This window comes from Haemorhous mexicanus, chromosome 27 (genome assembly GCF_027477595.1).
Source record: "Haemorhous mexicanus isolate bHaeMex1 chromosome 27, bHaeMex1.pri, whole genome shotgun sequence".
Classification (NCBI taxonomy): Eukaryota; Metazoa; Chordata; class Aves; order Passeriformes; family Fringillidae; genus Haemorhous; species Haemorhous mexicanus.
In genome coordinates, this window is record NC_082367.1 from 1340916 (window position 1) to 1362805 (window position 21890).

The 21890-nt window shown below is 54.5% G+C and overlaps 1 protein-coding gene across 7 annotated transcripts in view; it reads left to right on the forward strand.

Moving 5' to 3' along the window:
* The window catches only part of HIVEP3 (HIVEP zinc finger 3), a 303760-nt gene that overhangs the window by 144222 nt on the left and 137648 nt on the right, over positions 1-21890 (forward strand). For 4 of the 7 annotated variants that reach the window (XM_059868571.1, XM_059868573.1, XM_059868574.1 and 1 more), the window contains one exon: positions 21666-21758. The exons of 2 other annotated variants lie outside the window; for them this stretch is intronic. The gene's annotated coding sequence lies outside the window, so the exon portion shown is untranslated. Of the gene's footprint in view, positions 1-21595; positions 21759-21890 lie in introns of those variants that run through there. One more of the 7 variants, XM_059868570.1, reaches the window with a different exon arrangement.

The following is a 21890-nucleotide window of genomic DNA, read 5'->3' on the forward strand; positions in this document are numbered from 1 at the left end:
CTTTGCTGTGGCAACCGGAGGGGTTATTTTTAGAATTTCTCCCAAGATGCTCCTCCGTGCCTCACTGAGCTGCTTGGGAAGCGAAGCTGTCCCAGGGGATTTCGGGTTGAAATGAGCATTAATTCTGAAAAATTCTGAAAGATTTTGTTCTTCAGAACTGAGGAGATCCTGTGTGAAATCCTTCTGGCTGTGTGTCCAGCCTGGACCTCCTGCTGGGCATTCCCAAATTCCCACTTTTAGGAATGGAAAGGCTCTGCTTCCATTTGGGAAGCCCTGACTACAGAATGAAACCAGGGATAGATATTATGGCAGCTTGGCTTAGCAGTTCCACAGAGTAATCCCAAAATATCTGTTGGCATTTGCAGCCCCAGCGTTCCTGGCTCCGAGCCAGGGAAGGGCCTCCAAGCCTAACCCAGCCAAGATCAGATCCCTGTTTTCCTGGGGAGCTCCATCAGGGAGGGGAGCAGGGCTTGGTTGGGATTTGGGTGTAATTCTATGGCAAAAGTCGTTCATGGAGTCCTGGAATGGTTTGGGTTGGAAGGGGCCTTAAATCCCATCCCATTCCATGGGCAGGAGCTATCCCAGGGTTCTGCAACCTGGCCTTGAGCACTCCCAGGGATCCAGGGGCAGCCACAGCTGCTCTGGGAATTCCAGCCCCTCACAGGGAAGGATTTCAGCTCAAAATCCTCCAGGATTTCCTAAGCTGCCACTGGGAGATTTCTACCTTCCAGTTTCCAAACAAAAAGCATTTGGGGTATTCAGGCTGGAGCATTTCTTCCTTTGGGAAGTGTTGTTGTGCTCCATAAGGCCCAGATCCCAAAAAACAAAAGCAATCCCAAAAGATCCCCAAGCAGATCCAGCAGGGAAGGGGAAGCTGCTTTTCCACTGTCATCTTTCATATTTTATTGTCTTTCACTTTTCCTGGTTTGAACAGCCAGGTGTCTGCTGAGGAGGGCAGGAGCCTCCCCTGAAATAGAAAATGCAAACCCCCTCCCTCTGAATTATTGTAATTTTGAATTTAAGGGGCTCTCAGAAAAAGATTTGGGAATAGGAATGACAGTTCTTTACTAGGGAAATTAAAAATACAAATGCAAGAGTGCAAACAAACCCTGCCAGAGTGAGAGCAGGCCCTGGCACGCTGTGGCTCAGGGTGGTGGCACAGTCCCATCCCAGGGGGCTCAGCCCTCCTGCAGTGCCAGCTGTGGTTCTGCTGGAGCAGGGATCCTGCACAAGGGGGGAGTTTTCCTCTGCAGCTCCAGGGCTGCTGGAGATGGGCCTGCTCTCCCTCTGGGAATGCAGGGCAGGAGAAAGCTGCTCCTCTGGGAATGCAGTGGCCAAAGGCTGCTGTGCTGTTCCAGGGCAGATTGGATCCAGGGAGGAATGCTTGGCTCCTCCCCTGGGCGGAGCATCTCCCCATGGGATGCTGGAATTTGATCAGCCCTGCAGGGACACTCAGTGGCCATGGACAGAAGAGATCTCCTGGAGGGAGGATTGGCTGTGGGAGAGATAAAGAAAACTGCCCCATGGACAGCAGAGAGCTGCCCAGCTCTGACAGATTGCAAACAGAACACACAAACAGAACACAAACCCATCCATAACCCTTAAACACACTGCCATGGATTGGGAAAATCCATTGGGAAAACCAACAACAGCCCTTTCTCCACAGTCCGCTCAGGAACACTTTGTGTTTTGTGATATCTTGTTCCTCGCTTGGAATTTTTTCCGGGCTGCTCTGCAAAGTGTTTCCAGGTGCACGTGGACAAGGCAATTCTCAGTCTGCCCATGCTTTGGTAAAGGGCTCTATTATTCTTTGAGAATTTTAGAAAAAACAGAATTAAAATGTGCAGAGGAGCATCCACAGATGGTCAGGTTTGGAGGAAAAGGTTTCCTTATCTCCTTACATTGATGAGTTATAGAATCACAGGATGGTTTCTGATTAAAATCCATCTCATTCCAACCTCCCACTGGCTGGAAATCGTTAAAGAACACCAAATTCCCAACCCCAGGGGTTTGATGGACCAGAGAGGCTTGGAAAACCTTAAAAATCATCAAATTCCAAACCCTAAGGGTTCGATATCTCAGAGATGTTTGGAAAAGCTTCAAAATCACCAAATTCCCAACCCCAGGGGTTTGATATCTCAGAGAGGCTTCAAATCCAGGTGTTTCAAACCCTGCCCCAGACGGGCAATCCAAGGCTGGGGGAATTTAGGCTCGTGGAGGCCCAGGGCGGGCACAGGGATTTGAAATGCATTTCAGTATTTGAGTCTTGAAGAAAAGGAGCAGCAGAGCTGCTCAAATTCCCTCTGAGCAGTGGGGCATCCTCAGGAAATGTGAGCCACGTTGTTAGGAGAAATTTCAGGGGGTGGGTTTGCCTGGAGGTGTTAAAGCAACACGGGCATCATCCAGGGAAAATGAGGAAAAATCAGGAAAAGGATGTGATGTCAGTGTTAGTAACAGGGAGCACTCAGCTCTTGAAACATTTTACTTTTACCAAGATTTATCTCCAGAACTCGTCGTTGTTTTGAGCTATAATCCAGCCCTGAGCTCCGTTCTGCAGCCATAGAAGCAATTAGAATATTATTTGTTTGTTCTCCATGCTACTGTTGTTTATAGGAACAAAAATCAGCTGCTCCCAGCCAGGCAGATCTTTATTTTTTTTTGATTCAAACCCATGTGATCAGGTCTGATTTAATCCTGGAAGATGCTGCAACTTTTAAACTCCAGAGTTTAACAGCCTCATTTGCCATTTCATGTTGATGCAGATAAACAAAATGGCTTTAATTTTTCCTGGTTGTTTTCTTGTTTCTTCTCTTCTTATTATTATCATCATTATCATTACACCACAGAAGCAAAATTATGGAGCAGAATAAACAGCATTTTCCAGCAGTCAGGTGGGGCAGGTTCATTTTCAGGTTTGTTCTGGGTGCAGAAAATAAAAATCCACGCTCTGCATTGGGAATATTGAAAGCAGGAGGCTCCTGTGGAGCCAGGGGTGTGCAGGTGGAGTCAACAGAGACTCTGAAATCTGTGACAAACTCAATCTTCGTAGAAGGACCTGGAAGGGCTGAGGGTGTCCAGGGCAGGGAACAGAGCTGGGAAGAGGCAGGAGCCCCAGGAGAGGCTGAGGGAGCTGGGAAGGGGCTGGAGAATTCCTGAGGGAGCTGGGCAGGGGCTCAGCCTGGAGCAAAGGAGGTTCAGGGGGGACCTTGTGGCTCTGCACAGCTCCTGCCAGGAGGGGACAGCTGGGGGGTTCGGGCTGTGCTCCAGGGAACAGGGACAGGAGCAGAGGGAACGGCCTCAGGCTGGGCCAGGGCAGGCTCAGGGTGGGCACAGCAGGAATTTCTCCATGGAAAGGGGGCTCAGGGCTTGGCAGGGGCTGCCCAGGGAGGGTTGGAGTGCCCATCCCTGGAGGTGTCCCAGGAATCCCGGGAGGTGGCACTCAGAGCTCTGGGCTGGGGACAAGGTGGGGATCAGCTGGCACTCGATGTCCTTGGAGCTCTTTTCCCACCTCATCTCTGGGATCCTGAGCACCAGAATCCCAAAGGCTTTTCCCAGAAGGGAATATCCATCCAATGCAGCCCCAGCAGCAGAGGTGTCCCTACCCCAGCCGCTTCTGGCAGGGAATATTTCCTGTTCCCCCTCAGCCCCAAACCCCTCACACCAACCACAGAAAAGGAGCCCTGAAAGTCCTAAAATCCCATTTTTGCATATTGGGGGAAAATTTCTGCATGGAAAGGGGGCTCAGGGCTTGGCAGGGGCTGCCCAGGGAGGTTTGGAGTGCCCATCCCTGGAGGTGTCCCAGGAATCCCTGGAGGTGGCACTCAGAGCCCTGGGCTGGGGACAAGATCAGGCACAGATTTGATGATCTTGGAGCTCTTTTCCAGCCTAATTCATTCTGTGGTTCTGTGGTTCATCACTGTTGGATCTGTCTCTCGTGTTGTGGGATGGGGAATCCTGGAATCATCGGGGTTGGGAGGGACCCTAAAATCCACCCAGTGGATGGGACATGGCAGGGACACCTCCCACTGTGCCAGGGACACCTCCCCCTGTGCCAGGTGCTCCCAGCCCCAATGTCCAGCCTGGCCTTGGCCACTGCCAGGGCTCCAGGGGCAGCCCCAGCTCCACGAGAACATTTGGGTGCCACAACTCGAGGCCGAGGCTGGCAGAGACACGAAACCTGTCCTGGGGGTTCCTGTGGGAGGGCAGAGCCCCTGCCCAGGGGTGACCCCTGCTCGCACCCCGGGGCAGTGTGGCTGGGAGCTCTGCTGGGACAGTGGCCTCTGGGAGCAGGGACATTTGTCACCTGCTAGCTGGGCTGGCCCTGCAGCCGCAGGGAAGGGTTTGTCTGGACAAACAGTGCAGAAAATCAGTTTTTCCCTGGTAAACTCTGCTGGAAGCATTGCTGGCATGAGTGGGGAACAACAAATCTTGGCGTTTATTGAGATGGTTGTGAGAGATTTCTATAAATCAGAGCAGCATTTCCTTATCTCCACATTGTGATGAGTTATAGAATCACAGGATGGTTTGGGTCAGAGGGACCTAAAAAACCATCTCATTCCAACCTCCTGCTGCTTAGAAATCATAAAAAAATCACCAAATCCTTAAAAATTGCCAAATTCCAAACCCAAGAGGTTTGATAGCCCAGAGAGGCTCCAAATCCAGGGATCTGAAGGTCCCTCTGAAGATCCTCACGGTGTCCAACCCACCAAAATTCCATCAATCCCATGAAAAGGTGTAAAGGATACGTTTGTCTGGTTATTTAATCTGCTCAGAGAGTGTGGGAGCACGTGGCCTCTCTCAGACATGTAAAAACACCCAGCCTGTTAACACAGTGCATAATTAAGCCCTGGAATTCATTGCCAATGAAAATCTTGCCGTGGATTTTAATAACGCTTTCAAAAAAAAAAAAAAAAAAAAAACCTAAAAGAGAGACAGCCACGTCTTTTATTAATAAAACGAGACAGGGCTGTGTTCTGGGAGAGGGATGAAACAGCCAGGCTGCTTCAGGAACGGCCCTACATGTGCAAGTCGAACCCTGCCTTGCCTGGCAAGGCTGATTTTTTTTGTGTTTTCCTGTTCTGCTGGCGATTGTGCTCGGATTCGCACCTGTTCTGTGCCCAGGGAGGTGTTGGCAGAGCCGAGGTTCGGGGGAGGGGGGGATTAAGGAGCTGCTCAGATAAACCCCGGCTCAGCTGAGGCACTTCTGGGCCATTTCGGGTCACCCTTCAGCATGAAAAAAACCCCCAAAGGTGTCAATTCCTGCAGCCCGGGGGTGTTTTTGGAGCGGGGTTTTGTCTGCAAACAGCCCGGGGTGGGGCTGGGGATGGCTGCGGGGCTGGGGCTGCTCCTGACAGCCCCAAGGACAGCTAGAGGAGGAGCAGGCAATAAAACCCTGCAGCAACCTCAGAGCATCCCAGTGCCTGCTCTGGGCTGGGGTGACCCCAGGAAATGCAGGGGGGGGGAAAATGGGGTGAGCCTGGTGTGGCACTGGGTGGGCAGGCACAGCTCTGCTCCTGGGGTCCTTCTCCCTCCCTGGGGCACTCGGGGGGTGCCGTGACCCAGCCGTGGCTCCTGTGCTGCCAGCCCACGGTCACAGAGGCACCAATTCACAGCAGGGGTTGGGTGGATCCTAAATCCCCTCCAGTGCCACCCCTGCCGTGGCAGGGACACCTCCCATTGCCCAGGGTGCCCCAAAAACCTTCCAGCCTGGAATGGGCACTGCCAGGGCTCCAGGGGCAGCCCCAGCTGCTCTGGGCACTCTGTGAGAGCCCAAACCTCTCTAACGAGGCCTTGCCAGGCTACAAACCCCCTGTGGGAAAGAGCCCTGGGGGACCTGGAACCTTCCAGGAAATCATTATTTCCTTTCCTTCAGCCATTTGGTGCAATGGGTTTGGTCCTGGTTTTCATCCTTGATTCAGGAATCTGAATGCCAGAGGGATTTGGGTGGGAAGGGATCTTCAATCCCAGCTCCTCCCACTGTGCCGGGGACACCTCCCACTGTGCCAGGTGCTCCCAGCCCCAATGTCCAGCCTGGCCTTGGCCACTGCCAGGGATCCAGGGGCAGCCCCAGCTGCTCTGGCAATTCCAGCCCAGCCCCTCCCCACCCTGCCAGGGAACAATTCCCAATTCCCAAGATCCCATCCAGCCCTGCCCTCTGGCACTGGGAGCCATTCCCTGGCTCCTGTCCCTCCATCCTTGTCCCCAGTCCCTCTGCAGCTCTCCTGGAGCCCCTTCAGGCCCTGCAAGGGCTCTCAGCTCTCCCTGGAGCCTTCTCCTCTCCCAGCTGTGCTGCTGCTCCCCGCTGGGTTCTGCCATCCTGGGGGACAAACCCAGACAGGGCAATTCCCCCTGGTGTGATCACACTCCTGGGATTGTGGAATCACTGAAAACCCCCAGCTGGACACCTGGGAGTGCCTGGCTCTGCCCTCCCACCCACGTGGCCTCTGGGTGAGATTTGCACCTTCACCAGCTGGAGAAAAGAAAAATTTAACCTCTTTCACATCTTCCCATCGGTGCTATTGCTGCTTCCAAAAATCGCTGCTCAGAAGGGGAGCAGTGCTACAGGATTCCTAAAGAAACCCTTGGCTCAGGGGGTTCCAGGCTTCTGGGGTGTTTGAGAGCCACCTGAGAGCACCTTAGGAATGATCTTCATTCTGGGAATGGCAGCAGTCCAATGAGCCCTTCCATAATTCCACTCTGTCCCTCTGTAATTGCACACTCTGTCCTGAGCCTCAGCCCTGGAAATGGAAGAAGAACATCCTGAAAGTTCCCTCTGTGCCCCAGCACCCTCCCCATGGTTTTGAGATCGACCCCTGAGCTGGAGGTGAGGAGGGACAAGAGAGGAACCTCAGGAACGTCACCTGCAGGTTGGACATGGACTGGGTGCCAAAACATCATTAATTGCTGCCATATCAGAAATTAAATTCCAGCCTCTGCAGCGCTGGTGGGGAGGTCTCTGCAGAGCTCCATTAGCTCCATTCACCTTTCTCTTCCAAGACAGTTCCAGCACTAATTGAGCAGAATTCAACCCAGCTTCCCCTCCTGGTGATGTGGGTTCAGAGCTCTTAATTGACCTGCTCTGCTGGCAGGGCAGGGAGCTCCAGCAGCCACTGCCTGACTGCAGCCTGTAATTACAGAGATCTCAGCCTGTGAAGGAAAATTTGAGGATCTTTCTGTGCTGACTTGAAAGTGTGAAATAATAATATATATATCTAAAAGGAAAAAAAAAAAAATCCAAGCAGATCTTTGAAACATCTGAGCAGAGTCAGGGGGGAAGCTCAGAACTTCCAGGCTGGTGGCACAATGCAGCTTTGGGGAGGAGATTTTGGGTTGGGATCTCCTGGAGGGGTGACCAAGTGTCCTGGTTTGAACAGCCAGGTGTCTGCTGAGGAAGGCAGGAGCCTGCCTTGAAATGGAAAATGCAAACCCCCTCCCTCTGAATTATTGTAATTTTGAAACTAAGAGGGTCTCAGGCAAAGATATGGGAATAGGAATAACAGTTCTGTACCAGGAAATTAAAAATACAAATGCAATAGTGCAAACAAACCCTGCCAGAGTGAGAGCAGGCCCTGGCACGCTGTGGCTCAGGGTGGTGGCACAGTCCCATCCCAGGGGGGCTCAGCCCTCCTGCAGTGCCAGCTGTGGTTCTGCTGGAGCAGGGATCCTGCACAAGGGGGGAGTTTTCCTCTGCAGCTCCAGGGCTGCTGGAGATGGGCCTGCTCTCCCTCTGGGAATGCAGGGCAGGAGAAAGCTGCTCCTCTGGGAATGCAGTGGGCAAAGGCTGCTGTGCTGTTCCAGCTCAGATTGGATCCAGGGAGGAATGCTTGGCTCCTCCCCTGGGCGGAGCATCTCCCTATGGGATGCTGGAATTTGATCAGCCCTGCAGGGACACTGAGTGGCCATGGACAGCAGAGATCTCCTGGAGGGAGGATTGGCTGTGGGAGAGATAAAGAAAACTGCCCCATGGACAGCAGAGAGCTGCCCAGCTCTGACAGGTGGAGACAGAACACACAAACAGAACACAGAAGATGTGCCCCCGCCACATCTTCCAACCCAAGACATCAAGGAAGGAATTTTTGGGTCATTCTCCTGAAGCTCTTGGCTGCAATGGGTGGGACAGAGGCACCAGAGCAGAATTTCCATCCTAAAATCCCAGCGGGGCACAGACTGGATTCCAACAGACTGGTGTGTACTGGTGTGTACTGGTGTGTACTGGTGGGTACTGGAGTCCAGGGGATCCCACCCTGGAGGCTGTGCCTCCTTTTTCCTCACTCTCAGTGCCATTCTCAGGGTTCCCGGAAATCTCCACCCCCATTTCCTCGGCTGCTGCCACGTTCTGTTTTTCAGGAATTGACCCCCAAAGGGCAAATTCAGATTCTTCCAGTAGCTTCAGTGACCCTGCGTGCACACAGAAAAATAAAAATCAGAAAGAATCTCTTCTCATGCTGAGGAGGTTTATCAGAGGCTGTGCTGGGGGCTGTGAGAACTCCTTTAGCCCCTAATGAGATGCAAGGCTGTGTTTGCAGGATAACCAGACTAAAACCCTCGATCAGCAGTGGGGTTGGGAGAGCTGGGATCTTCCTTGAGGACTGTTCACTTTCAGATTGCCAGAGCTCAGTTTGGGAGGACCCCAGGCAGCTCCTGTCCCAGTCAGGAATGTCCTGCCCAGTGCTCGGGCTGTTCTGGGGGCAGCAGACAGGGCAGATCCAGCCTTACATAGCACTTAAGCTTAAACCTAAGCTTAAACTTAAGCTAAACTTCACCTGGAGGCGCTCCAGCCGTGCTAAGGTGTTGGTTCCTTGGCCGTGCCAGGCAATTCCTGGCTGCTCAGAGCACCCCAGGTGTCCCAGGCTCTCTCTGGCAGTGGTTTTGGGGTCGGGGTGACACTGGTGACATCCAGGGGCTGGAGGAGCCCTGTCCTGCTGTCCTGGCTTCCCCTGCTGCCCCTCCTGGGCTGCAGGCTGCTGCCAGAACCACTCTGCCACTCAGGGCTAAGCTCTGCTCTAAATCCTAAAACCAACCCCAGCGCTGGGTTTAGGATTTCCTGCCAGTTTAGGGTTTGCTGCAATGCCTTGGCTCAGAGCACGAGGGGGGTTTTGATACCTCCACTTCAAAGTGTTATTTGAATTTATTTTTGTGTGTGGCCTGAAACATCCATCTCCTAAATTTCTAAGTTGTCACATCTTGTTTGGAAGGGATTTTTGATGTGTTTCCTTGTCTAAAATGTTTTTGTTTTTTTTGTTTTGCTGTGGCATTCCTTAGTGAATGATGCACAACCAGAGTTGTGCATATATATTTATCTTATATATATATATTTTATATGTATATATATATTTTATATATATATAAAATAAATAAATAAATATATATACATACATAGATTTTTTTTTTTTTTTTTTTTGTAAATAATAAAAACCACAGTGAGGGTGACCAGGTGACATTCCTGGAGGTGAGGGTGGCCAGGTGACACTTCCAGGGGTGTGAAATGATTCCCTCACACTCTGTTACAAACGCAGGGCTGGGATCCCTCTCAGCTGGGGCTGGGCTCTGTCTGCAGGCACTGACAGAACCAGAGCACGCAGCCTCCAGCTGCCCCAAGGGAAATACAGGCTGGATAGCAGGGAAAGGTTTTCACAGAAAGGGTGATAAAGTTCTGGAATGTTCTGCCCGGGGAGGTGGTGGAGTCCCCATCCCTGGGGGTGTTTAACAAAGCCTGGATGTGGCACTGGGTGCCAGGGGTGAGTTGAGGTGTTGGGGCTGGGTTGGACATTGGACTTGATGGTCTTGAAGGTCTCTTCCAACCTGGGAATTCTGGGAATTCTGTGATTCTGTAATTCCTCCTTCTCCAGCTGGGAATTCACCTCCTCTCCCTTTGGAGCCAGCAGAGTGAAAAATCCCCGTTCTAGGCCGTGATTCACCTCCTTGAGATGAGGATCTTGCACTGAAGTGAATCCACTCCAGAGCTTCCTGCACCAAAGGAGGCGTGAAGGAATTCTCTCGGAGGAGCGCGGGTGGGATCAGTTCCAGCTGGGAAGCACGGGACAGGCTCTGGGGGATTTTCATTGGGAATAACTCAGCTTGGGCTGCCAAGAACAGCAGACTGGGGGGAGGTGTGCAGGGCCTGAGCTCCCCAGCCCCTCTTTGCTCTGGATTTCAAAGGATTCCTCTGTGCCATGGTGCAGCTGGGGGCATTCCAGGCAGGGAGGAGGAATTCCGGGAGGCTCCGAGGGTTCCTGGAGTTTGGAGAGCCAGTGGCAGGTGAGGGATGGGAGCTGGTGCCACACTCTGCTGTCCCACTCTGCTGTCCCTGCCCTGTCACTTCCCCCTTCTCAGAATTCCAAATCCTTAAAGCTGGAATTTCCAATCCTTCTGGCTGGAAAAGCTCTCCGAGACCACGTCCCACCATCTCCTCCTTCAGTTTGGAATTTCCAAGGCTGGAAAAGCCCTTGAAGGACAAGTCCAACCATTTCCTCATCCAGACTGGAAAACCTCTCTGAGATCAAGACCAGCCATATCCTTCAGTCTGGAATTTTCAATCTTAAAAGCTGGAAAAGCCCTCCAAGGTGAAATCCAACCATTTCCTTGTCCAGATTAGAAAAGCTCTCCAAGATCAGCTTCAAACATGTTCTCAAGGCTGGAATTCCCAATGCTTAAGGTTGAAAAAGCACTTGAAGGACAAGTCCAACCATTTCTTCATCCAGACTGGAAAAGCTTTCCAAGATCAAGTCCAACCATCTCCTCCAGGTTGGAATTTCCAGCTTAGAGGCTGGAAAAGCCCTCCAAGGTGAAATCCAACCATCTCCTCCTCCAGGTTGGAATTTCCAAGTCCTTGAGGTTGGAAAAGCCCTCCAAGGTCAAGTCCCACCATCTCCTCCTCCAGGCTGGAATTTCCAACCTTTAAGGCTGGAAAAGCCCTTGAAGGACAAGTCCAACCATTTCATCGTCCAGACTGGAAAAGCCCTCCAAGGTCAAGGCCAACCATTTCCTTGTCCAGATTGGAAAAGGTCTGCAAGATCAAGTCCAACCATCTTCTCCAAGCTGGAATTTCCAACCTTTAAGGCTGGAAAAGCCCTCCAAGGTCAAGTCCAACATCTCCTCCTCCAGGTTGGAATTTCCAGTCCTTGAGGTTGGAAAAGCCCTCCAAGGTCGAGTCCAACCCATCCCCAGCACCACCACCATGGTCAATAATTCTGTTTTTCTTAGTTTATTTTAGAGCTTTTAGTGAATTTTGAACTTTGGGCCAAGTATTTCCGCGCCAGCTGAGTTTGCTTAGGCCCAGCTTGCTGCAGGAACTGGTTTTGTCCCATAACTACCCAGTGGCTGCACCTTCTGCCTGAACTGAACCCCACAGATGCAGCCAGGCTGTGCTGGGTGCGTTTTCTGACACATCAAAGACCTGAAATCCTCACTTTGTAAATGAAAAAAAATATCCCATAAATGACTCAACTATAAAATTATCATCATTGCCTGAATGATGCAGTTACCCCCTTTTCTGGTGTTTTTGGCAGTTTTAGTGTGTTTTGAGGCAGTTTTAGGGTGTTTTGAGGCAGTTTTAGGGTGTTTTGAGCCAGTTTTAGTGTGTTTTGAGGTGGTTTAAGGATGTTTAAAGCAGTTTCAGGGTGTTTTGAGCCAGTTTTGGACTGGTTTTGAGCCAGTTTTAGGTTGTTTTAAGGCAGTTTCAGGGTGTTTTGAGCCAGTTTCAGGTGTTTTGAGGCAGTTTCAGGTGTTTTGAGCCAGTTTTAAGGTGTTTTGAGGCAGTTTTGGACTGGTTTTGAGGCAGTGTTAAGCTGGTTTTAGGGCATTTTTAAGTCAGTTTCAGGCTGTTTTGAGGGAGCTTTAGGCAGTTTTATGGCAGTTTTAGGGTGTTTTGAGGCAGCTTTAGGATGTTTTAGGCAGTGTTGGGGTGGTTTCAGGCACGTTGAGGGGTTTTAGGCAGTTTTGAGGTGTTTTGAGGCAGTTTTGGACTGGTTTTGAGGCAGTGTGAGGGTGGTTTTAGGCAGTTTGAGGGTGTTTTCAAGGCAGTTTCAGGCTGTTTTGAGGGAGCTTTAGGCTGTTTTATGGCAGTTCTAAGGCGTTTTGAGGCAGTTTTAGGATGTTTTTAGTGGTTTTAGGCACTTTTGGGGTGTTTGTAGTGTTTTTGGCAGTTTTGGGGTGTTTCTAGGCACTTTTGGGGTGGTTTGAGACAGTTTGAGTGTGTTTTAGGGGGTTTTGGGGTGTTTTTAGACAGTTTGAGGGTGTTTTGAGGCAGTTTTAGGGTGAATTCAGGCAGTTTTAGGTTTTCTTTTTGCATATTTCGGGAGTTTTGAGGCAGCTTTAGGGAATCCATCAATGTTTTGGCCTTGGAGGAATGAAGAGCCAGAATTCCCAGCCCCATCCAGGCCTTGTGCTCGCCCATCCCATGGCACAGCCCCAGTCAGGCTGAACTTTGGGATGAATCCCGTGATGATTTCTGATGATTTATCCAACACTTCCCGTGTCATTTGGTATTTCCCTCCTTCCTGGGCCTTGTGCACCATGAAGTGCCTCATTTAAAGGAATCCAGGGCCAAATTCCAGCTGGGAGTGACTCCCTGGGAATGAATGGGCAAATTGTTGGGAAAATTTCCTGTTTGTCTGTGTCCACCTGGATGAGACTGGGGGAGTCAGCCCAGTGGTCTGGGTGGCCAGAGGGGAATATTGAAAATATTTAAAAAGATATAAAAATAATAAACTGAGCTGTCAGTTCAGCTGGGAATGGAAAAATCCTGGTGTGAGGAGAGGGAAGGGGAAAAGGGAAGGTTTGGGAAGGGAAAAGGAGAGGAGAGGAGAGGAGAGGAGAGGAGAGGAGAGGAGAGGAGAGGAGAGGAGAGGAGAGGAGAGGAGAGGAGAGGAGAGGAGAGGAGAGGAGAGGAGAGGAGAGGAGAGGAGAGGAGAGGAGAGGAGAGGAGAGGAGAGGAGAGGAGAGGAGAGGAGAGGAGAGGAGAGGAGAGGAGAGGAGAGGAGAGGAGAGGAGAGGAGAGGAGAGGAGAGGAGAGGAGAGGAGAGGAGAGGAGAGGAGAGGAGAGGAGAGGAGAGGAGAGGAGAGGAGAGGAGAGGAGAGGAGAGGAGAGGAGAGGAGAGGAGAGGAGAGGAGAGGAGAGGAGAGGAGAGGAGAGGAGAGGAGAGGAGAGGAGAGGAGAGGAGAGGAGAGGAGAGGAGAGGAGAGGAGAGGAGAGGAGAGGAGAGGAGAGGAGAGGAGAGGAGAGGAGAGGAGAGGAGAGGAGAGGAGAGGAGAGGAGAGGGTGAGATGTTCTGGAAGGTGTCTGTGTCCCTTCCCTGGTGCAAACTGAGCTGGCACAGGGACAGTCCAAGCTGAAATCCCTGCAAGTGCTCTCTCCTACTCCCTGGGATTTCCCAACCTGGATTAGGGCTGGGAAGCTGCTCAGCTTTCTAAACCCACTAATAATAGGATAAGAGGCTGCTTAAAGCCCTGTAAGAGCTGACTGCAGCAGTGAAACAACATCACTTGGGGCTGTTCACCCACAGGTGAATTCTCAGATTTCCATCTGAGCCTGGTCCATGCTGGGCAGCCCAGGAGGCAGGCAGGGCCCTGGGTAGCCCTGGCAGTACCTGGGTGACCCTGAGCAGGGACCTGGGTGACCTTGGCAGGGCTGGGTGACCCTGGGTAGGAGCCAAGTGAACCAGGCAGGAGCAACCAGGCAGGACCTGAGTGACCTGGGCAGGACCTGGGTGATCCTGGCAGGACCCGGGTGGCCCTGTTCCCTGGCAGGACCTGGGTGACCCTGGCAGGACCTGGGTGACCCTGGGCAGGGCTGGGTGGCCCTGTCCCCTGTCAGGACCTGGGTGACCCTGGCAGGACGGGGTGGCCCTGTCCCCTGTCAGGACCTGGGTGACCCTGGCAGGGCTGGGTGGCCCTGTCCCCTGGCAGGACCTGGGTGACCCTGGCAGGGCTGGGTGGCCCTGTCCCCTGGCAGGAGCTGGGGCACAGCCCCGAGGCAGGGGGCACAGCCAGCCTGGCTCTCCAATCCCGAATTTTGCCGGCTCCATCCCGAGCTCTCCCTGCTGGGATTGCTCAGCCTTGGCTGCAGCCTCAGCTCCCAACATATTGTTTGACAAATGTCAATTCTGAAGGGGTAAAAAAAAATAAAAATTAATGAAATGATTCCTCTGAGACGGAGTTTCAGATTTAACATCGAGCAGATGCTCTGGCTAAAATTAGCAGAATGATTCCTCGTGCCTGCCACTTCCCAGGCCATGTGTCTTCCTTGGGAGCCTCGGAATATGAACCCAACTTTGCAGGGATTTTTTGGGATCACTGAAGCCTCTCCCGCGTGGTTTTGAGGCGTTTAACGAGCACAGGGAGCTCTGGAGTTAAGGAATTTGGCAGATGTGGAAAGGGGGATGCAGAAATCCTGCGCTGTCTGAGGGATGGAGGGTCCTGGGCTGCCAAACGAGCACTGCCCTTAATGAGGGATATTAATTACCCTTTGTTTGCCTAATTGCTGATGGATGGCTGAAAAGGGGCTTGGGCTTCTGGGGCTGGACTATTCCAAATGAGCCCAGCTCAGGAAAGGGGCCGGGAGGGATTTCCAGGAGCAGGGGGAGCTCAGGGGCTGCCGGTGAGCCTGGAACTCCTGAAGGTTCTCATTTCCCACTCAGAGACTGACAGCTCGGGCTGGAAAAGGTTAAATTTCTCTGATATGTGAGGGTTCACAGGTTTCTTCTGCTCCAGATTTCCCAAGGGGAGGGGTGATGTGGGAAGAACATTCCCTGTCCCTTCTTCAGTCAGGAGTGGCAATGCTCAGACGTGGGCTGTGGGGCTTTAAAATGAAAAATTCTTCATGGAATTGTTTGGGCTGGAAGGAACTTAAATCCCATTGAGTGCCACCCCCAGGGACACCTCCCACTGCCCCAGGTGCTCCAGCCTGGCCCTGGGCACTGCCAGGGCTCCAGGGGCAGCCCCAGCTGCTCTGGGCACCCTGTGAGAGCCCAAACCTCTCTAACGAGGCCTTGCCAGGCTACAAACCCCCTGTGGGAAAGAGCCCTGGGGGACCTGGAACCTTCCAGGAAATCATTATTTCCTTTCCTTCATCCCTTTGGGGCAATGGGTTTGGTCCTGGTTTTCAGCCTTGATTCAGGAATCTGAATCCCAGAGGGCTTTGGGTGGGAAGGGATCTTCAATCCCAGCTCCTCCCACTGTGCCAGGGACACCTCCCACTGTGCCAGGGACACCTCCCACTGTCCCAGGGACACCTCCCACTGTGCCAGGGACACCTCCCACTGTGCCAGGGACACCTCCCACTGTGCCAGGTGCTCCCAGCCCCAATGTCCAGCCTGGCCTTGGGCACTGCCAGGGATCCAGGGGCAGCCCCAGCTGCTCTGGCAATTCCAGCCCAGCCCCTCCCCACCCTGCCAGGGAACAATTCCCAATTCCCAAGATCCCATCCAGCCCTGCCCTCTGGCACTGGGAGCCATTCCCTGGCTCCTGTCCCTCCATCCTTGTCCCCAGTCCCTCTGCAGCTCTCCTGGAGCCCCTTCAGGCCCTGCAAGGGCTCTGAGCTCTCCCTGGAGCCTTCTCCTCCCCAGGGCAGCACCCCCAGCCCCTTCAGCCTTCCCAGTCCCACAGGATTTGTGCATCCCCACACATTTTCCTCGGGTGGGAACACTCTGACCCAGGAAGTTGAAGTGACTCCTTGAGGGCTGCACAGGAAATTCGTGGGAGAACTGAGGAAACTTCCCAGTTCCCACACTGCATTCCCAGCTCTCTGCTGGGAACCTCCCTTCCCACCAGGTTACCCCAGGAGCAGCTCTGCAGCCCTGGGCATGGAAAAGCTGCAGGTCCTGGCAGCATTTTCAGGCTCTGTAAATGGATTTTAGGAGGAGAGGAATGGGCTGGGAGCAGCTGGAGGTGTGCAGGGTGCTCCAAGGAGCTGCTGTGCAGCAGAAAGGGTGGAAAAATGAGTAAAACTCAAAAATAAAACCTCCAGGAGAGGTGGGGACAGTTTGACAGAGGCCTTTTCAGGCACTGGGAAATTTCTGCCCAGCCTGGCCAGGCTGAGGTGAGGGATGGGGAGGAAAAGGCTCTGAGCTGGGGTGAGGAGGGAGATGGGGTTGTTTAACCCTCCTGCACCTCAGGACAGTCCCTTTCCTGGCTAAACAGTTCCTAACAAAGGATTTCCACAAAAGCCAGCGTGCCCTGAGCTTCACCCCGTGTTTTCCTGCCCCTGCAGCAGGAGCAGGAGTCTCCAGAGATCCTGGGCCTTCATTTTCCAATTTCAGCAAACCCACAATTTTCTGCCCGAGAGAAGCCACCAGCAGCGGGCAAACACCTTTGTGTGGATTGCCCTGAAAAGCCATTTGTGCTGCTGAAGGGAAAATTACCTGAAAAACACTTTCAGGGTGTCCAGGCACTGAGAGCAGCCCCAGGGTGTGGAGGGTGTCATGGGCAGGGTGAAGGGCCCTGGGGAAAAATAAATCTTAAAAAATCTACAGCGTTTTTTTACCTCAAAATCTTCGATGTGCTGGTGTCTGACTCTGTGTGAGAATTCCATCCCAGCCTCTCCCTGCGTTGAAGTGAAGCACTTGAACACAACATTTGCACTTTGCTGGGAATTCTGTTACTTTTTACTTTTCCTTTCTACCAGGGTTTGGAGGGACAGGAGCCAGGGAATGGATTTAAGGTGAAGGAGAGCAGGGGGGGATGGGATCTTGGGAATTGGGAATTGTTCCCTGGCAGGGTGGGGAGGGGCTGGGCTGGAATTGCCAGAGCAGCTGGGGCTGCCCCTGGATCCCTGGCAGTGCCCAAGGCCAGGCTGGACACTGGGGCTGGGAGCACCTGGCACAGTGGGAGGTGTCCCTGGCACAGTGGGAGGTGTCCCTGGCACAGTGGGAGGTGTCCCTGGCACAGTGGGAGGAGCTGGGATTGAAGATCCCTTCCCACCCAAACCCCTCTGGGATTCAGATTCCTGAATCAAGGCTAAAAACCAGGACCAAACCCATTGCAGCAAATGGATGAAGGAAAGGAAATAATGATTTCCTGGAAGGTTCCAGGTCCCCCAGGGCTCTTTCCCACAGGGGGTTTGTAGCCTGGCAAGGCCTCGTTAGAGAGGTTTGGGCTCTCACAGGGTGCCCAGAGCAGCTGGGGCTGCCCCTGGAGCCCTGGCAGTGCCCAGGGCCAGGCTGGACACTGGGGCTGGGAGCACCTGGGGCAGTGGGATGTGTCCCTGTGACAGTGGGAGGTGTCCCTGGGGGTGGCACTGGATGGGATTTAAGGTCCTTCCATCCCAAATATTCCATGATTCTGTGACTTCTGTGAATTCCTGGACTGTGTCTCCCCAGGAGAGGCAGCTGATGGGAGCAGAGGTGCTGCAGCCTGTCCCTGGGCTCCTTCCACACAGGAGAGGGACATTTTCACCAGAGCTCCTCCCAGCCCCTCCTCAGCTCAACTCCATCTGCCAAAAGATAAAGAAAAAAGGAAGGAGGAGCGTGGATGTGTCAGGAGGAGCTGATCTGTGTGCCTGGGCTGCTCAAGTCCCAGCATGGGGAGCAGCTGAGGGCCCTGGGGGCTCTTACACAACCCCTGAGGTGTCCCCGCCCTGGGGACACCGAGTGAAGGAGACATTTCTTTGGTGGCTGCTCCTGCTCCTGCTTTGGGCTCCTTGTGGTTCTCTCCGTGCTCTGGAGCTGTGTCTCACTGATTCCATGTCCCCCCAATATCTGAGCCCAGTCTGATGAACAGTCTGGGTTTCTGCTCCTTCCCAGTCCCGTCTGTCCCAAGGCCTCCTGCTCAGCCCAGGTTTTGTGGCCTCCAAGTGACAAACCCTGGGCTGCTCCTGGCCTGGCCTGGAGTCATTAAGGTTGGAAAACATCTCCAGAATGATCAAATCAACCACTAACCCAGCACTGTCAGGTCACCACTAACCCCTGTCCCCAGGTGCCACATCCCCACCTTTCCTGAGCACTTCCAGGTGACTCCAGTGGGCAGGGCACTCCAGTGCTCGACCATCCTGTCAGGAAATCAATTCCCTGATATCCAACTTCGACCTCTCCTGCTGCAGCCTGGGGCTGGCTGCTCCTGTCTCAGGGCAGTGCAGAGCTCCAGCTGTGCCCTGATCCCAGCTCCGGGGCAGAGCAGCTCCCATGGGAACCTCCCTGCAGGAGGAAGCAGCCCCAGTTCCGGTGTTTACAGGAGAGCTGTGGGAGGCTGAGAGTCCTGAGGGCTCTGTGGGGGATCCAGAGTCCAGCTGCAGCCCTGGCATTCCTTAAAGACCTTGAGCACCTGCACTTGGTGACACCCTGGTGACACCATGGTGACTCAGGCTCCAGTCTGGCCTTGGGCACTGCCAGGGATCCAATTGCTCTGGCAATTCCAGCCCAGCCCCTCCCCACCCTGCCAGGGAACAATTCCCAATTCCCAAGATCCCATCCAGCCCTGCCCTCTGGCAGTGGGAGCCATTCCCTGGCTCCTGTCCCTCCATCCTTGTCCCCAGTCCCTCTGCAGCTCTCTTCTGGGCCCACTTCAGACCCCAAAAATCCAAGGAAAAAAGCAATAACTATCCGAGCATAAACTGATAAATATCAACCTCCCCCAAACTCCAAACACTGAAATAATCCAAACCAACCAACCTGGGACAGGGAGGAGCAGCAGGGGAGCAAAATGAAATAAATATCCCAGGCTCTGATTCTCCTTTCTGGCAGGAAGGAGAGCAGCTGAAAGTGGGTGTGAAACGGGGCTAGTGAGGAAATAACTCGTAGGAAATGGGCTCTGGGTTCAGCACCCAGAACGGTCTGGGCGGGCAGTTTGGGGCGTGTTGGCTCTGGGGATGGTTGCAGAGAGCCAGGCTGGTGTTTTGATAGATTTATTCCTTCTCCTGCAAAGCAGCATTGCGGAGCAAAGGGACAGCTCTGGGGTGCCCACCCCGGAAAGCACACCTGTGAGCTCCTCCATTGCTGCCATCCTTTCCATGAGACACTTCACCCCAGCTGTTTTAGACTTAACCCTGACTTTACAGAGCTGCAGTCAGATGGGAACAGAGCCCCTGGGCTGGAGGTGATGGGTTTGTTTCTCTTTTCAAGCATTTTTGGTGTAGCAGTGCAGGGGAGCTGGGATGTGCCAGCTCTGGGGTGCAGCTGCTTTCACCAGGGGATATTGGAGCAGGTGGAGCCCAGGGAGCAGCAGGCAGTTATCAAACACCTCCTGAGGGGCCGAGCAAAACAATCCTGCCCGGAGCTCTCGCTTTCCCCAGGTCCAGCAGAGCTTCAGTGACCACAGGCAGGGAACAGAAGCGTTGTGCTGAGTAAGCAGATGTCATTTAAATGTAAACACAGCCTGGCTGCAGGGCTGTGCTTCTGCTTTCTCCTAAAAAAAACCCAGGCTGCCTCTTCCCAGCTGCCTGGAGCGCCCAGGGGTGTCTGGCTCTGTCCTCAGAGCTCAGCTTGGGCTGCCCAGAGCTGGGATCCTGTGTGGGAATTGCCAGGGAATCCCTTTGTCTTCCCTTTTAATCCCAAGGGCTTTGGCTTTCCCTTTGTAAGGGAGTGATCACAGAATCCTGGAATGCTTTGGGTGGGAAGGGACCTTAAACCCCACCCAGAGCCACCCCTGCCATGGCAGGGACACCTCCCACTGTGCCAGGGACACCTCCCACTGTGCCAGGTGCTCCCAGCCCCAATGTCCAGCCTGGCCTTGGCCACTGCCAGGGATCCAGGGGCAGCCCCAGCTGCTCTGGCAATTCCAGCCCAGCCCCTCCCCACCCTGCCAGGGAACAATTCCCAAATCCCAAGATCCCATCCAGCCCTGCCCTCTGGCACTGGGAGCCATTCCCTGGCTCCTGTCCCTCCATCCTTGTCCCCAGTCCCTCTGCAGCTCTCTTCTGGGCCCACTCCAGACCCCAAAAATCCGAGGAAAAAAGCAATAACTATCCGAGCATAAACTGATAAATATCAACCCCCCCCCAAACTCCAAACACTGAAATAATCCAAACCAACCAACAAAAAAAACCCCAAACAAACAAACAAAAAAACCCCCAAACAATCCAAAACAAACCCATTCAAATCCAAGCCTGGGCTGTTGTAGGGATCCATCAGGCACGGGGCTGGTGGGCAGCTCCGTGCATGGGGCATGAGGAACCCAGAGCTCCCTGCGCTGGAAACCCTGGCGGGACTGGGTTGTCTCGGCTGTCCACAGTGTCCCTGCTGTCCCTGGCTGTCCCCACTGTCCACAGTGTCCTGGTTGTCCCTGTTTCCCCCACTGTCCTGGCTGTCCCGGCTGTCCCCGTTCTCCCCCGTGTCCCCACTGTCCCTGGCTGTCCCCAGTGTCCCCGCTGTTCCTGGCTGTCCCCAGTGTCCCCGCTGTCCCCGCCGTCCCGCTCGCAGCCGCGGGGATGCTCCGGGAGAGGTTCCCGGTGTCCCCGGGCGGGGCTGCCCCGCTCGCATGCCGCACCCCGAGGGAAGGGCTCCGGCTGCCGGGAGAGGAGCGGAGAGGAGCGGAGGGAAGCGGAGGGGCTCCCTCGCCATGCGCTGCCGGGGGCGGCCGCCGCGGGCAGCGCCAGTGCGGGAGCGCCGGGAGCCGGGGCAGATGGAGAGGGACGAGGAGGAGGAGGATGTGGGGGAGGAAGGCGGCGGGAGGGATGGAGAGGAAAGGAGGAGGGAGAGGGAGGCGGCGGGCGAGCAGCGCTCAGCGCCGGGCCCGCAGCGCTGCCTCGGCCGCCGGGACCCCCGGCTGCCCCCGGCCCCTGCAGGCAAGGAGGGGTGGGAATCGCGGCTCGGGTTATGGAAGGGCTGTGGAGAGCGGGGGCAGCTCGGAGCCGCTCCAGTGTCCGGCCCGCCCAGCTCGGCTCCGGGCGGGGCAGCGGCCGGAGCATCCCCGGGGATGGAGGATTCCCGGGGCTCGAGGGTCCCCAGAGCTGCAGGGCCCCCCTGGCCGGAGGATCCCTTTGCTGGAGGACCCCCAGAACTGGAGGGTCCCCCAGGGTCCCCTAGGGCTGGAGGATCCCCAGAACCATCGGATCCCTGGAGCTGCAGGATCGCTGGAGCTGGAATATCCCCAGGACTGGAGGATCCCCAGAACTGGAGGATCTCTGTGACAAGAGGATCCCGTGGCTAGAGGATCCCACGGCTGGAGGATCCCATGGCCAGAGGATCCCATGGTAGAGGATCCCGTGTCCAAAGGATCCCATAGTCAGAGATCTCTGTGTCCAGAGCATCCCATTTCTAAAGGATCCCGTGTCCAGAGGATCCCTGTATCCAGAGGATCCCATGGCCAGAGGATCCCGTGTCCGGAGGATCCCTGTATCCAGAGGATCCCGTGTCCGGAGGATCCCATGGCCAGAAGATCCCTGTGTCTAAAGGATCCCGTGTCCGGAGGATCCCGTGTCCGGAGGATCCCTGTATCCAGAGGATCCCGTGTCCGGAGGATCCCGTGTCCGGAGGATCTCTGTATCCAGAGGATCCCGTGTCCGGAGGATCCCGTGTCCGGAGGATCCCTGTATCCAGAGGATCCCGTGTCCGGAGGATCCCGTGTCAGGAGGATCCCGTGTCCGGAGGATCCCGCGGCCGCGCGGAGCCCCAGCCGCCGCTTGACAACAGGAAACAATGTGGAGTGAATGGAAAAAGGGGGAGGCGCTGCCCGAGCGACTTCCCTTGACATCACTGCCCAAATAAGGAGCTTTAAACCAACCTTTTCTATTGCAGCGCGGCAGAAGATCCCCCTGGAGCCGCGGGGTCCAGCCTGGCGCCGGCAGAGCCATGGGAGAGCCGCGGCTGCCGCGCGGGGGGCGAGTGCAGGTAACGCCGAGCGCGTCCCCCGGGCCCGGCTCGGTGCGTGTCGTGTGCGAGCCCGCAGAGCGGCTCAGCCGCCGCTCCATCGCGTGCCAGCCGTGCCCAGCGCCGCCAGGGCACGCCGGGGCTCAGGCGTCA